The sequence below is a fragment of the Acinonyx jubatus genome, chromosome C1 (assembly GCF_027475565.1).
Source record: "Acinonyx jubatus isolate Ajub_Pintada_27869175 chromosome C1, VMU_Ajub_asm_v1.0, whole genome shotgun sequence".
NCBI lineage: Eukaryota > Metazoa > Chordata > Mammalia > Carnivora > Felidae > Acinonyx > Acinonyx jubatus.
The window spans coordinates 104,138,708-104,154,523 of NC_069381.1; positions in this window are offsets into that span (position 1 = coordinate 104,138,708).

The window sequence follows — 15,816 nt, forward strand, 5'->3', positions numbered from 1 at the left end:
GGGGGAGACTGGTATTTTTTAAATCAAATATAACTTGAAAGAAATGGCCCATCATCAAATCTTGGGAATCTTATTGGTTTTGGTTATAAAGGTATTGGTTACTTTCCTGGGCCTGTGTGTGGCTCCCCAAGCAAAATCCTGTTCTGAGAGATCCTGTCCATCAAGTAATGACAGGAAGAACTGTGTGCCAGTCTTCTGGCCCTCTGTAGGTCAACTGGGTGACTTCAGTGTTCATGAGGATGACTCAGTCGACACCATGGCCTCTTCCAATTCATCACCACACATTCATTCTGTGATCATCATCACAGTTCAATCTTCCACACTCACGGCTACACCCTAGATCATGTCCACCTTAAGTAATGCTCCCTGTTGAAGTCAAATATTCACTGGGCCCATAGGCCCCTATTTTTTTTAGCTGTCCTACTTTGATAATCTCTGTACACTTTTTTTTTTTTAACGTTTTTATTTATTTTTGAGACAGAGAGAGACAGAGCATGAACGGGGGAGGGTCAGAGACAGAGGGCGACACAGAATTGGAAGCAGGCTCCAGGCTCTGAGCCATCAGCCCAGAGCCCGACACGGGGCTCGAACTCACAGACCGCGAGATCGTGACCTGAGCTGAAGTCGGACGCTTAACCGACTGAGCCACCCAGGCGCCCCTCTGTACACTTTTCAATAGTACTGTGAAGAAATGGGTATACTCCTTGGGCAGTTCTGCTGTAGGAATTTAAGTCATCAGAGAAGTACCAAAGATTTATGCATAAAGGTATTGAAAAATTGGAAAAAACCTGATATCCAACAATTATGTTACATTAGTATGGACCAAAGTTATCAATAAACTTATTTTGGAAGACCATTTGATGACATTGGATATATGACTATAATATTAGTAAATGCTTGCATAACATAATGTGCCAGAGACTATTTTTAAATGTTTTACGTGTTTTAAATTATTTAGTTTTCATGACAATCCTATGAGGTAGGTGTAGCATTATGAATCCTGTTTGATAAATGAGGAAATTGAAACCCTGTGAAGCCAGGTAACTTCCTCTGCAAACGATGATTCTCACAGTGGGATCCACAAACCCCTGGGCATCCTCAAGACACTTTCAAGGGGGTTGTGAGGTCAAAACTATTTTCATAATGACACGAAGGTGTCATTTGACTCTCCGCTGTGCTGGGATTTACATCAATGCAAAGGCAGTGAGGGGAAACTGCTGGTGCCTCAGTACAAATCCAAGACACCAGCACCAAATTATACCGCTAGTCATGGTATTCTTCACCCCCACATCCTCATGGCTTAAAAAAACAGACAAGGGGCGCCTGAGTGGCTCAGTCGGTTGAGCATCTGACTTTGGCTCAGGTCACGATCTTGCCATCTGTGTGTTTGAGCCCCGCGTCGGGCTCTGTGCTGTCAGCTCAGGGCCTGGAGCCTGCTTTGGATTCTGTGTCTCCCTCTCTCTCTGCTCCTCCCTTGCTCACACTCTGTCTCTCTCCCTCTCTCAAAAATAAACAAACATTAAAAAAAATAATTTAAAAAACAGACAAAAATACTGTTCTTGATGAAGCAGTAAAACATATTAATTTTATTACATCTCAACCCTTGAGTGCACATCTTTCATATTTTCTTTTTTTTTAAAGTTCATTTATTTTGAGAGAGAGAGAGAGAGAGGGAGAGAGAAAATACCCCAACCAGGCTCTGCACTGTCAGTGTGGAGCCCAATGCGGGGCTCGAACCTGCTAACCGTGAGATCATGACCTGAGCCAAAATTGAGAGTCGGATGCTTAACTGACTGAGCAACCCAGGCGCCCCAATATTTTATTTTTAAGTAATCTCTACACCCAACGTGGGGCTCGAACTTACAACTCCAAGATCAAGAGCCGCATGCTCTTCCAAGTGCCACAAGTTTCTCAGAAGTTTTGAGATGGATAATATTTTTAAAGTTTATATTCAAGTTAGTTAACACACAGTATAGTCTTGGCTTCAGGAGTACAACCCAGTGATTCATCTCTTAAATATGATACCCTGTGCTCATCCCTAAAAGTGCCCTCCTTAACGCCCGTCAGCCACTTAACCCCCCACCAACCCCGCAGCCACATCCAACAGCCCTCTGTTCTCTGTATTTAAGAGTCTCGTTTGCCTCCTCTCTGTTTTGATTTTTCCTTCCCTTCCTCTATGTTCATCTGTTGAATTTCTCAAATTCCACATGAGTGAAATTGTATCATATATGCCTTTCACTGACTGACAAATTTCGCTTAGCATAATGCCCTCCAGTTCCATCCACGTCATTGCAAATGGCAAGATTTCATTCTTTTTCATCACTGAGTAGAATTCCATTGCATACATAAACCACATCTTCTTAATCCATTCATCAGTGGATGGACATTTGGGCTCTTTCCATAATTTGGCTATTGTCGATAGTGCTGTAAACATTGGGGTGCATGTGCCCTTTTGAATCAGCATCCTTTGGATAAATGAGATGGATGATGATATTATTTTTTTCATCTGTATCAGATTGTATATGGTAATGTGCCAGCATTTGGAAGATCTGCATTACACATCGAACCAATAGCCTCCAAATGATCTGTTCCAAATACAAGAAAAGAAATGGATTCAAATGTAACAGGTTACAAAAAGCTCATTGATATGGTTTCAGATTCTATGTTGCAACTAACGTTTAAGAAACTACTATTTGTCAAGTTTTGGTATACTATAAAAAAATACCCACTGCTATCTGGAAAAGCTATTGAAATATGCCTACTTTGAATCACTATATTCTACACGTGCAACTAATACAACACTATATATGAACTAACTGGAATTAAAAACTAAAACAAAAGAGAAAGAAAGGAAAAGAAAAGAAAGAAAGAAAGAAAGAAAGAAAGAAAGAAAGAAAGAAAGAAAGAGAAAGAAAGAGAAGGAGGGAGGAAGGAAAGGAAGGAAGGAAGGAAGGAAGGAAGGAAGGAAGGAAGGAAGGAAGGAAGGAAGGGAAAGATGTTTCCATTTTTTCCAACAACATATTTGTGAGATCAGATTTTCTTTATATCCTTCAACCAAAACAACATATTGCAACAAGTTGAGAACCCAGTTGTCTTCTTCCATTAATGAGACATTAAAGAGATTTGCAAAAATGTAAAATAGCATACCCATCTTGTTAAATGTTTGTTTTGGAAAATACAGTTATTTTTTCATAAAAACTAAGGAATATTAACATATAATGGGTTTGTTGTGATTTTAAATAAATTAATATTTAAAATCTTTCTCAGTTTTTTAATTCCTAATATAATAAATATCTCTCTGTGTAATCTACATACACAGAAGCCTTTTGGGAAGCTTCCATTTTTAAGAGTGGAAAGAGATCCTGAGAACCACTGTTCTACAGCTCAGAAGTGATGGAACAGAGGACAGACCCCAGGAAATTTGGTTGTAGAGTCCCTGCTTTTTTTTTTTTTTTTTTTTAAGGTCGGCTCTAGGCCCAGTGTGGGGCTGAAACTCATGACCTCTAGATCAGAAGCTGCGTGCTCTACTGACTGAGCCAGACAAGTGCCCCTGTAGGGTCCATACTCTTACATGTTTCATTGTATCAATCATTTCCTTCTTTCTATAAGCACTGGCAAAACATAAGTGAAAATGTCATAGTATTTATTTCTGGGGGATAGAAATTTGCAGTGCAGTAAAACATGTAAAAATAACTTCACTAGATTGAAAATAACTTCCTTGGGGCACCTGAGTGGCTCAGTTGATTGAGTGTCTGACTCTTGATTTTGTCTCGGGTCATGGGATCAAACCCTGTGTTGTGCTCCATTCTGAATGTGGAGGCTGCTTAAGACATTCTCTCTCTCTCTTTCTCTCCTCCTGTCTCTCTCCCCTGTTCATGCCCCTTCTCAAAAGAAAGGAAAGGAAAGGAAAGGAAAGGAAAGGAAAGGAAAGGAAAGGAAAGGAAAAGAAAGGAAAAGAAAAGAAAAAAGGAAAAGAAAAGAAAAGAATTTCCTTTTCCTTTCTTTTACTGTTAGTTTCTTCCTTGCTTTGCTCCCATCTGTCAAGAGCAAAGATCTCGTAATCTATCATTTAAACCACTGTCTTGGCAGTAACTTCATCTCCCAAGTTCCTTTTCACTCCACCCAAGCTGAGCTGAACCCCAAGCCTGAACTGATCCTCGAACCATCTATTTTTCAACCTTTTTATCTCAACTTCTGAGGTTCGGAGAGATTAGGTAATTTGGCCAAGGATTTAGCTGATGAAGGGGCAGAACCAGGATCAAAACCCAGGTCTCTCTCCCTGGAAGGTGCGTCACCAGGAAACAGCTCTTTCCCCTTCTCAGCAGCCCTCGTGGTCAGCCCTGTCACCATTTCCCTGCAGCAATCATGTCATACTTTGGTGTACGCCCCCATCCTCAGCAGAAGATACCACCTTTTTGCTTCTGAGTCCCTTCCCTCCAGCCTCCTCCTCCACCTCCTGGCATCAGCCACCACCTCACTGCAGAGTCTCTTTTGTCCTCAACACCTGCTCTGCCCCTGCTTTCCTCTCAGTGGACACACATCAAGCCCACATCACCAATAACCTTATCTGAGACCATACTGTTTGACATTTTATCTTACAATGAACATCATTTCCTTCATCATAAAAACCATGGGTTATTTATTGAAATGGAAAATGCTCATGATGTATGAAATGAAACAAGCATCCTTCAAAGTAGCCATTTTTTATTTAAACATACGTGGGTGAAAGGGCCATCACCTAGGGATGGATAGTTGTCACCTACCCCTGTCAGCTGAGTTTATAGAATTCTCTATTCTTTACACTTTGTTTTGCTTTCCACAGGTTTTATGACAAGAATATGTAACTAGTTTTGTTATCAGAAAAACTCAAATGTTTTTAAACCAAAATAAAATGCCTCTTCCTCTTTTAGCCACCACCCCGTCTCTTTCTTTGCCACACTTCAGCTGTTCCAGAGTCTTCTCTCCCTGCTTTCCTTCCAAACCTTCCTTGGCTCTGCATTTCTGAAGATGTCTCTCTGGCCAAGGTGGCCAGTGACATCCTCCTTACAAAACTGATCCCTTCTCTTGCTTGCCCTCTCGGCTGCACTTGACCTGGTTAAACATCCCTTCCTTGAACTTGTTTCTGCTGGCTTCTCTGAGGGCACTCTCCACTATTTACACCCCCATCTTTCTGGCTCCCCTATTTCAACACAGTTCTCAGGCTTCTCTTTCACTGTTCTTTCCTAAAGCGTTAGTATTCCTCAGGATCCCGTCCTGGGTTTTCTTCTCACTCTGCACCCTCTTGCACTCCACATCCTCAACATGTCATTTGTGGGGTGCTCCAACATCTATCACATTTTTATATGCTAACTCCTGCATCTGTAGCTTCAACCTATAAATGGAAACCCCTTCCAGAGTTTCAAACCCAGAGAGGCTTCCAGACACAAGAATCTTCTCTTGGAATGACTTAACCCATCTCATCTTTGCCCCGTATCTGCTTGTATTTTTGTTGTTCCCAATGGAATGAATCATCTTTGGTTTTCTCTTTTCTTCCATCCTCCTTATCAAGGAGTGGTCAAGTTCTGCTCCTCTTACCTCCTTAAAATACCCCAAATTCATCCTCTCCTATCACACATATTAGTGTGCAAGAAAATATCAGTGGAGTATCTACCAAAGAAAGAAAAAAAGAAAAGAAAATCAGACTGACATCAAGCTTCTAATCAGCAACAATAGATATAAAAACATGTTGGAATTATATCTAAAGTCTTGAGGGAAAATAAATGTCAGCCTGGAATTCTATTATGTGCTTCCATTTTCTTTGGATTTATTCTATTTTGTTTTTAATTTCTTGAATTGAACAACACATAGCTCTTCACTTTTTACTGTTTATTGTTTCCTTTTTTGGGTCAATCTTCACAGCTTTTTAAAGTATATTTTTTCCTCAGATTTTATTTTATACTCCACTGTCATAGTTTGACCAATACTTATTTGGTTCTTTTGAAAGGCACATTTTTTAAGTTTATTTATTTATTCTGAGGGAGAAGGCCGGTAGAATAGGGATAGAGAGAGAGGGAGAGAGAGAATCCCAAGCAGGCTCCACACTGTCAGCTCAGAGTCTGACGTAGGGCTCCATCTGATGAACTGTGAGATCATGACCTGAGGCGAAATTAAGAGTCGGATGCTTAACTGACTGAGCCACCCAGGCACCCCTTTTGAACAATACTTGTGAGGTATTCTTCTACTGGACTTCCTGAGAATGCAATGGAATTAATATATGTATAAAATACAAGACCATTATCTGATGAGTAAGGATAGAGAAATCAGAGCAATATGACAAATAAATTAAGACTATAATGATGAAACAACAGAATGAGATCTTGTGGTTAAAGACTGATAGAATCAACACTATATCTCAGAGCTGTGAGAGAAAATTAACTTCCTATCCTGAGAGGATAAATTTAATAAAAAATAAATTATTGTAATTGAAAACACCTTAGGATAATTCAAGATGTGTTTTCCTAATAGATTCCATTAGGATACCTAAAAATCACTGGGTCATGCAGCTAAATGTCACTGCTAGATCTCAGAGACATACTGGTTCAGTACATCTTGGGCAGGGTAATGAATCTGCATTTTAAATCAGCATCTCTGGTAAAACTGACATAAGATGCTTCAAAGATTACACTATTTTCATATTATATGAGAGAGGAATGGACAATATATATACAGTTTTAAATTTATTTTTAAATTAACAATTAACAATTGTTTAATAAGCAATTTAGTTTTGAGAGAGAGAGAGAGAGAGCGCGCAAGCAGGGGGGAGGGGCAGAGTGAGAGGGAGACACAGAATCCAAAGCAGGCTCCAGGCTCTGAGCTGTCAGCACAGATCCTGACTCAGGGCTCGAACCCATGTACTGTGAGGTCATGACCTGAGACTAAGTCGGATGCTTAACCGACTGAGTGACCCAGGCACCCCTAAAGTTTATTTATTTATTTATTTAGAGATAGACAGAGGATGAGCAGGAGAGGGGCAGAGAGAGAGGGAGACACAAAATCTCAGATTCAACAATTCTATACATTTTTCAGTGCTCATCACAATAAGTGTACTCTTAATCCCCTTTATCTATTTCACCCATCTCTTCACCTACTGCTCCTCTAACTACTACCAGTTCTCTGTATTTAAGAGTCTGGTTTTGGGGTGCCTGGGTGGCTCAGTTGGTTAAGCGTCTGACTCTTGATTGCAGCTTAGGTCATGATCTCACAAACGTGGGTTGAGCCCTGCGTTGGGCTCTGCACTGATGCTGTGGAGCCTCCTTGGGCTCTCTCCCTCTGTCTCTGCCTACCCCCTCCCACCAATATAACAAACAAACAAAAAAGTCTAGTTTTTGTTTTTCTCTTTTTTTCTTTGTTTTGTTTCTTAAATTCCACATATTAGTGAAATCATATGATATTTGCCTTTCTCTTACTGGTTTATCTTGCTTAACGTTATACCTTATAGGCCCATCCCTGTTCTTGTAATTGCTGCATTCTTTAAACATTCTTTAAAAAAACAAAAACTAGACCCATAGCTCATCAGAAACAAAATAAAATTTTGCCTTACTGCTTTGAATAAATGTCACTTTAAAATTTTATCACAGGGGTGCCTGGGTGGCTCAGTTGGTTAAACATCTGACTTTGGCTGAGGTCATGATCTTCAGCTTGTGAGCCCCACGTCAGGCTCTATGCTGACAGCTTAGAGCCGGAAGCCTACTTCAGATTCTGTGTCCTGCTCTGCCCCTCCCCCATTCATGATCTCTCTCTGTCTCTCTCTTTTAAGAATAAATAAACATTAAAAAAATAAAATAAAAAGACTTTATCACAGATTTTGGTAAAAAAATCAATAAAATCTTTAGTTTACTTAGTACACTTTCTGTGATAGAAGATTAGGATTTCATTCTTTAAATACTCCACATGCAGCACTCATCACCTTTTCCAATAGTAGATCATAGTTATTGGGTTTTTGGTTTCGTTTGTTTGTTTTGGTGCGTTTTAGGATAAATAAGTATTTATTTTTATATAGTTATGACTATGTAAATTTGGTTTACAATTAAGCCACATGAATATTAAGATTAATTTGCCTCTTACGCACATTTTTGTTTTTCCTGGAATTTACAATTGCCTTGGGTTTTTTGTTGTTGGTTTTCTTTTCATTCCCTCTTTTAGAAGTGTAAACCTCTCAAGTTGGTCAAACACAGTAGGTAGCCTATTGACCTCATGTGATGTCTAGCTGATCTGGTGGCAGGAGGCCTGCTGCAAAGCTGTCTTGGCTTTCCTATATCTTCATCCAGGGAATTTCTTTGTTTCTCTTCTGTGTGGGTCAATCCTTTATTTCCTGGATACCATGTTTTGATTTTCCCTCGTTTCATGCTTTTTTTTTTTAAGTTTATTTATTTATTTTGAGAGAGAGAACGAGAGAGTATGCGAAAGGGAAGGGCAGAGAGAGGGAGAGACAAAATCCCAAGCAGGTTCCGCACTGCCAGTGCGGAGCCCCATGTGGGGCTGGAACTCATCAACCATGAGTTCATGACCTGAGCTGAGATCAAGAGTTAGATGCTCAACCACCTGAGCCACCAAGGTGCCTCCTGTTTTTTTGTTTTTGTTTTTGTTTTTAAGTTTACTTATTTATTTTGACTGAAAGAGAGTGCTTGCAAGTGGGGGAGGGTCAGAGAGAGAGGGATAGAGAATCCCAAGCAAGCTCCCTGCTGTCAGTGCAGAGCCTGATTTGGGGCTTGAGATCATGAACTGTGAGATCATGACCTGAGCCGAAATGAAGAGTCAGATGCTTAACTGACTGAGCCACCCAGGCACCCCACTGCTCTGTTTTAATACTTTACCATCTTAACAGCTTTGTGATGAAGGGAGCACAGAAAGTAAATTTCCTGTCTTTGCATGCCTGGAAACAGCTTAGAGGAGTATAGAATTCCAGATTAAAAATAATATTTGTTTAGAATTTTGAAGGCATTGCCCCTATCGTTTTCTAGTTTTGGGGAGTATTACTAAATCCAGTACCATTCTGTGTATGCAACTGACTATTCCGTGTATGCAACCTAATTTTCTCTCTGGAAGCCTTTAGAAGTTTCTCTTAATATTTACTTTGAAATTTCATAGTGAAAAACCCTTGGGTTTTTGATTTTCAAAAATCTTTTCTTTTCTTTTCTTTCTTTGTTTTTTAATTTTGAGAGAGAGAGAGAGAGAGCAAGGGCAGGGGTGGGGGGAGAGAATCCCAAGGCTCTGTACCACCAACGAAGAGCCCAGTGCAGGACTCAAACTCATGAACCATGACATCATGACATCATGACCTGAGCTGAAGTTGGATGCTTAACCGACTGAGCCACCCAGGTGCCCCCCGTTTCTTTATTTTTTTAAATTTATTGTGTTAGGCCCTTTCAATCTGGAAAGTTCAGTTCAGGAAAATGTTACCCAGATATTTCTTTAATAATTTCCTACCAACCACTCTATTTGTTCTCTCTTTCCAAAACTCCTCTTAATCAAATATTCTATCCCCTAGATTGAACCTCTAATTTTCTTGAATTTATCTCTTATTTTCCATTCTTTGTATTTTTACTCTATATTCCAGGGTATTTCCTAAACTTATCTTAGAATCCTGTTACTAATTTATTTACTTCCATTTTCATACTTTTAATGTCTGAGAAGTCTTTTATTGTCTGAATGTTCCTTTGAAAAATAGTATCCTCTTCTTATATGATGTGTGCATTATCTTCTCTTATCTTTCTGAGGATATTCAGTTTTTTGGAACTTATTTATTTATTTATTTATTTATTTTAGAGAGAGAGGATGCATGGGTAGAGGAGAAGGGCAGAGGAAGAGAGAGAGAAATTTTTTAATGTTTGTTTATTTTTGAGAGAGAGAGAGAAAGAGAGAGACAGAGCACAAGTGGGGGAGGGGCAGAGGGAGAGAAAGACACAGAATCCGAGGCAGGCTCCAGGCTCTGAGCTGTCAGCACAGAGCCTGATGTAGGGCTCGAACTCACGAGCCATGAGATCGTGACCAAACCAAAGTCGGATGCTTAACTGAGCTACCGAGCACCCCAGTGAGAGAGATTTTTTTTAATGTTTATTAATTTTTGAGAAAGAGAGCGAGAGAGAGAATGAGCAGGGGAGAGGCAGAGAGAGAGGGGGATCCAAAGTAGGCTCTATGCTGACAGCAAAGAACCCAATTCAAGGCCCAATCCGACAATTCTGGGATTATGACCTGAGCCGAAATCAAGAGTTGGATGCTCAACCAACTGAGCCAATTTAGGTGCCCCTGGAATTTTCTTCTGATCCCTTCATTTTCCATTACTCTCTTGGTTCCTTTTCTTGTCTTTCATGTCTGAGGCTGCCTTCAACTCTCAGTTGATCCTTGGCTATCTGTTCTGACTTAAGTGTGAAGTCCAAAGAGCAATTGAAAGCTCATAGAGGGTCCAGAAAAAGTCAGCTGGTGGGTCTTGCTGTGTGGTGGATGAGGGAGGAGCCAGTCTTTGAGTTCCCGTAAGCTTTTTCTCCTTGGTCATTGTCCCCCAAAAGGACTTTTCAAACCTCCTGACCCCGCTTTCAAAGGACTAAGAATTTCTAATTTTTTAAGTCTTTACAAGTTCTAAGGGTTCCCACTCCACACCTCATGAGTTTTAAAAATGGGTGGTTCGAGACTTGAAATCCATGACAACGACCAGAAAGCCATGGAGTATATTTGAGAAATGTGTCCCAGGGATAGGGAAGGTTGCTGACAGGGCAGGGATGAGAATAGTGGCTGATGGCATGCGGTGGGGTGGTGATGCTTCTCAACTTATTGAATCCAGACAGTTCAGTAAACCAGTTATAACATAAAGTGCCATGCATTCATTCAACAAGTATTTACTGAATGCCTCTTCTGTGCCAGATTGTATATGAGTTTCAGGGAATAAAAATGAACAAAACCAAAGGGATCCCTGCCCCTATGGATAGTCAAGTACGAAAGGCTTACTCTTTAAGGTGGAAACTCCACTTGGCTGCCAATAATGGAAGCCAGAAATAACAGTGACTTAAATTAGATTGAAGTTTTATTTTTCTATCATGTAAAAAGTCCATAGGTAGGTCGTTCACAGAAGCCCCATCCTCATCAGGGCCCAGGCTCCTTCTCTCTGTGTCACTGTCCTCAGCCTATGGTTTTCCTTCTTGAAGCTAAGCATCTTGTGAGGAAGCCCAAAGTAGCCTCTACAGAGAGCCACTGAGAAGCCCTGAGAATGTACGGAGAGGGTATGATGCCTAGTCAGCCCTCCGCTGCTCCAGTGCCAGCGGTGTGACTCCGGCCACGCGAAACGCCCTGTGCCAGAGGACCCAGCCAAACCCTTGGGAGCCACAGACGCTGTGGGGACAATAAATGACTGCTATTTTGAAGTTTTGGAGGGCTGTGTTACATGGAAATACACAACCAGAACAACAGTGTATATCAAGTCTGGGAGGGGGCAAGGACAACCTGCCCTGACAGGAGAGTACATGCCTTAGTTGGTCTGTCTAGCTCACTTTCGTTCTGCTCCTGGGAAAATCCCCACTCTTGACCATCTGCAGAGTCCTGTGTGGGTGATAGATATCTTCTTTTTTTTTAATTTTTAAATATTTATTCATCTTTGAGATAAGAAAGAGAGAGAGCAGGTAAGGGACAGAGAGAGAGAGAGGGAGACACAGAATCCGAAGCAGGCTCCAGGCTCTGAGCTGTCAGCACAGAGCCCGATGCAGGGTTCAAACTCACGAACAGTGAGATCATGACCTGAGCCGAAGTGGGACGCTCAACCCACTGAGCCACCTAGGTGCCCCCTAGTGATGCTCTCTCTTCTTGAGTGCTATACATCTCTGGCAGCTGCCTCTAGAGGGAGCCACTAATGTGTAGTGGGTCCAGGATGTTTTGCCAGACTGTTGCCAGGTATGGATTTTTGTTTGTTTGTTTTTGTTTTGTTAACATAGTTTCATGAAATAATTATAGCTTCCAGTCCATTCTTAAACATGAGTTACTGTGGCCAAAGATATCATACTGAGGCTAGAAACTCATGATTTGCATATTGTCCTCTGTGCCCTGACCATTCCCCCAATTCGTTAAGGCTTGAAGGGGAAGGTAACCCGGCTAAGCTGATCTTTGCAGGTCTTGCACTGTTGGCAAGCACAGAACTCTTAACCAAAGGTGCTTGAAAAAGGCTTGGGGGCCACAGTGTTATCTCCTAGTGAGTGACTGTTTAGCACTTGCCATTCTCAACTGCTTCAGTTTGGGGTAGAGAAGCAATTGGCTTTTTCTTTCTTTAAAAAAAAAATTTTTTTTTTAATGTTTATTTTTGACAGAGACAGAGACAGAATGTGAGTGGGTTAGGGGCAGAGAGAGAGGGAGACACAGAAGCAGAAGCAGGCTCCAGGCTCTGAGCTGTGAGCACAGAGCCCGACGCGGGGCTCTAACTCATGAGCTATGAGATCATGACCTGAGCTGAAGTCGGACGCTCAACCGACTGAGCCACCCAGGTACCTCGCAATTGGCTTTTTCAATCCAAAAGCATCCATATAATGAGACTCTCCGTCAACTTTTATATTCCTGTATGTGTGTGTGTGTGTGTGTGTGTGTGTGTGTGTGTAGGGAGAGAGAGTACTTTCCTTAGTGGTGTTATTTCTGTTTTTTCTTTTCCTTTCCTTTCCTTTCCTTTCCTTTCCTTTCCTTTCTTTTCTTTTCTTTTCTCTTCTCTTTCTGTTCTTTTCTGCTTACAGACTGGTTCAAGCATAATTTTGTGTCTCATGCAGAATTTTGCAGCAGCACCAACAAACCGGAACACAAAACCCTTGCTTAGTAGATTTCTAAGGTACAATGAGCGACCATTTGATCAAGTGGTTTGCAAATACCAGGCGTTTCCAGCTTTCCATATGGCAGTAGAACCAATCCTCCCCTAAACAATTGCCCAACATACTTCCCCTAAGCAAACGCCACATTTCAGGTACTGTCACTGACACTACTCCAACTTGCATCAAATTGGAACTACGTCTATGTCTGTAACTGAGACTGGAAATAGAGACTTAAACAAGATGGAAGTTAACTTTTCTCTCAAGGGAATGAAGTCTGGACGTAGACAGCCCGGGGCCAACATAGTGCCAGGGCTTCCTCAGCTTTCCAGGTTCCTTGCAGTTTTCCATGTCTTCCATCCTCAGTGTGGCTCCAGATCACAAGATCCTTCCATCGTCAGGTCTGTGCTCCAAACGGGAAACAAAGTGGGGAAAGGGGGAAAAGATCAAAAGGACTAAGAAGGGTATATGCTAGCTGTCTGTTCCTTCTTGAAGGAGCGTTCTGGGAGGATCCATCTGGTAAACAGCACTCTTTTTCACGCTTATATGCATGGACTGTAGTTACATAGTCACAAGCGGCTGTAAGAGGTGGAAAATGGCATCTTTAAACCAGTTCCATTGCCACCCAAGGTAACAGATGCACGGGTAAACTTCTGGGATTGATGAATATATGTTCATTATCTTGATGATGGTGATGGTCCTATGGATGTATGCTAAGTTGAAACTTATCTAATACTTAAATTAAAAAAAAGAAACTTATCAAATTGTACATTTTAAATACGTGCAGCTCATTGTATGTCAGTTATGTCTCAGTAAATCTTTTTAAAAAAATTTTTTTTATAAATTTTTTTTAATGTTTATTCATTTTCGAGAGAGAGAGAGAGAGAGAGCAGGGGAGGGGCAGAGAGAGAGGGAGACACAGAATCCGAAGAAGGCTCCAGGCTCTGAGCTGTCAGCACAGAGCCTGATGCGGGGCTCAAACCCACGAACCACAAGATCATGACCTGAAGTTGGACATTTAACCAACTGAGACACCCAGGAGCCCCTCAGTAAATCATTTAAAGTGTTGTATGCATATGAGAAAAGAAAATGTATTCTCTAGTGATTGACTGCAGGGTTTTATATAAGTTCATTAGGTCAAAACTTTAATTGTGTTGTGTGAATCTTCCATATTCTTAATGAAAAACATATATTTATATATACTTGTTCTGTTTTCTTGATCCATCCATTAACTGAGGGATGTATGTTAAGATTTCCCACAAGTGTGGTGGGTTTATCAATCTCTCCTGGAAGGTTTTGTCAATTTTTTCTTGATAAAGTTGACACTATATTATTAAGAATACGGGGCACCTGGGTGTCTCAGTCGGTCAAGCATCTGACTCTTGGTTACGGCTCAGGTCATGGTCTCACAGTTTGTGGGTTTGAACCCCGCATCGGGCTCTGTGCTGACAGCATGGAGCCTGCTTCGGATTCTGTCTCTCCCTTTCTCTCTCTGCCCCTTCCCTGCTCTCTCACTCTCTCTTTCTCTCAAAATAAATACATAAACCTAATTTTTTTTTTGATTACAAAAGAACATATAAGGGTGCCTGGGTGGCTCAGTCAGTTAAGCATCCGACTTCGGCGCAGGTCATGATCTCAGAGTTCATGAGTTTGAGCCCCGTGTTGGAGCCTGCTTTGGATTCTGAGTCTCCCTCTCTACCCCTCCCTCTCTCACACTCTGTCTCTGTCTCTCTCAAAAATAAATAAAACATTAAAAAATTAAAAAAAATAAAAAAGAACATATAGATTTATAATTATCATGTCTGTGGTGAATTGAAACAAATCAATATAGTAGCTCTTTATCTGTAAGTAATTTTTGTTACAAATTTTATTTTATTTTATCTGATATTAATACATCTACACTAACTTTCTTTTGGTTAGTATTTGCCTAAATAGTATAATATATAATAGAAAATAGAATAATATTATAATAGAAAATAATATATTTTCTATTCTTCTACTTTTAACCTTTATATTTTTTATGTTTTAGGTATGTCTCTTGTAATCAATATATAGCTGGATATTACTTTTTATGATTTAGCCTAATAATTAAAAATTGCCTTTAATTGAAGAATTTATTTAAGTTGGTTATGATTATGATATCATTGCATTCATTCTAGCAAATGTTTTTTGGTGGTTTTATTTATTTATTCTTTTAAATTTATTTTTATTTTTTGAGACAGAGAGCAAGGGAGGGGCAGAGGGAGAGAGAGAATCTTAAGCAGGCTCCATGCTCCATGTTGAGCCCAACTCAAGGCTCGATCCTATGACCCTGGGATCATGACCTGAGCCAAAATCAAGACTCAGATGCTTACCCAACTGAGCCACCCAGGTGCTCCTGTTTTTTGTGGTTTTAATCTGTCCAGAATGTTTTAAGTCTTTTACTTATTTTTCTCTTTTCTTGTCTTCTTTCGGACTATTTGAGTTCTCTTCCATTCCTTTTTTTCTCCCTACCTTCTTGGAAATGATGTACTCTGCTTCTATTTTACTAATATTAAAGTGAAAAAATTTAACTTGAACATTTAATTTAACAATCAAAAAAATTAAAAAAAATTTTTTTAACGTTTATTATTGAAAGAGAGAGAGTCAGAGCGTGAGCAGGGGAGGGGCAGAGGGAGAAGGAGACACAGAATCAGAAGCAGGCTCCAGGCTCTGAGCTGTCAGCACAGTCTGACTGGGGGCTCCAACTCACAAACTGCGAGATCATGACCTGAGCCAAAGTCGGATGGTTAACCGACTGAGCCACCCAGGCACTCCATTAACAATCAATATTAAAACCCTAGAATAACCTTAATCAATCCATCCCAACTAATATGCAGTTATGCTCAAGATTTTAGTTCTGTCTTTTCTTTTTTTAAATTTATTTATTGAGAGGGAGAGAGAGCATGCGCATGAGCAGGGGAGGGGCAGAGAGAGAGGGAGAGAGAGAATCCCAAGCAGGCTCCATACTGTCAGCACAGAGCCCAAC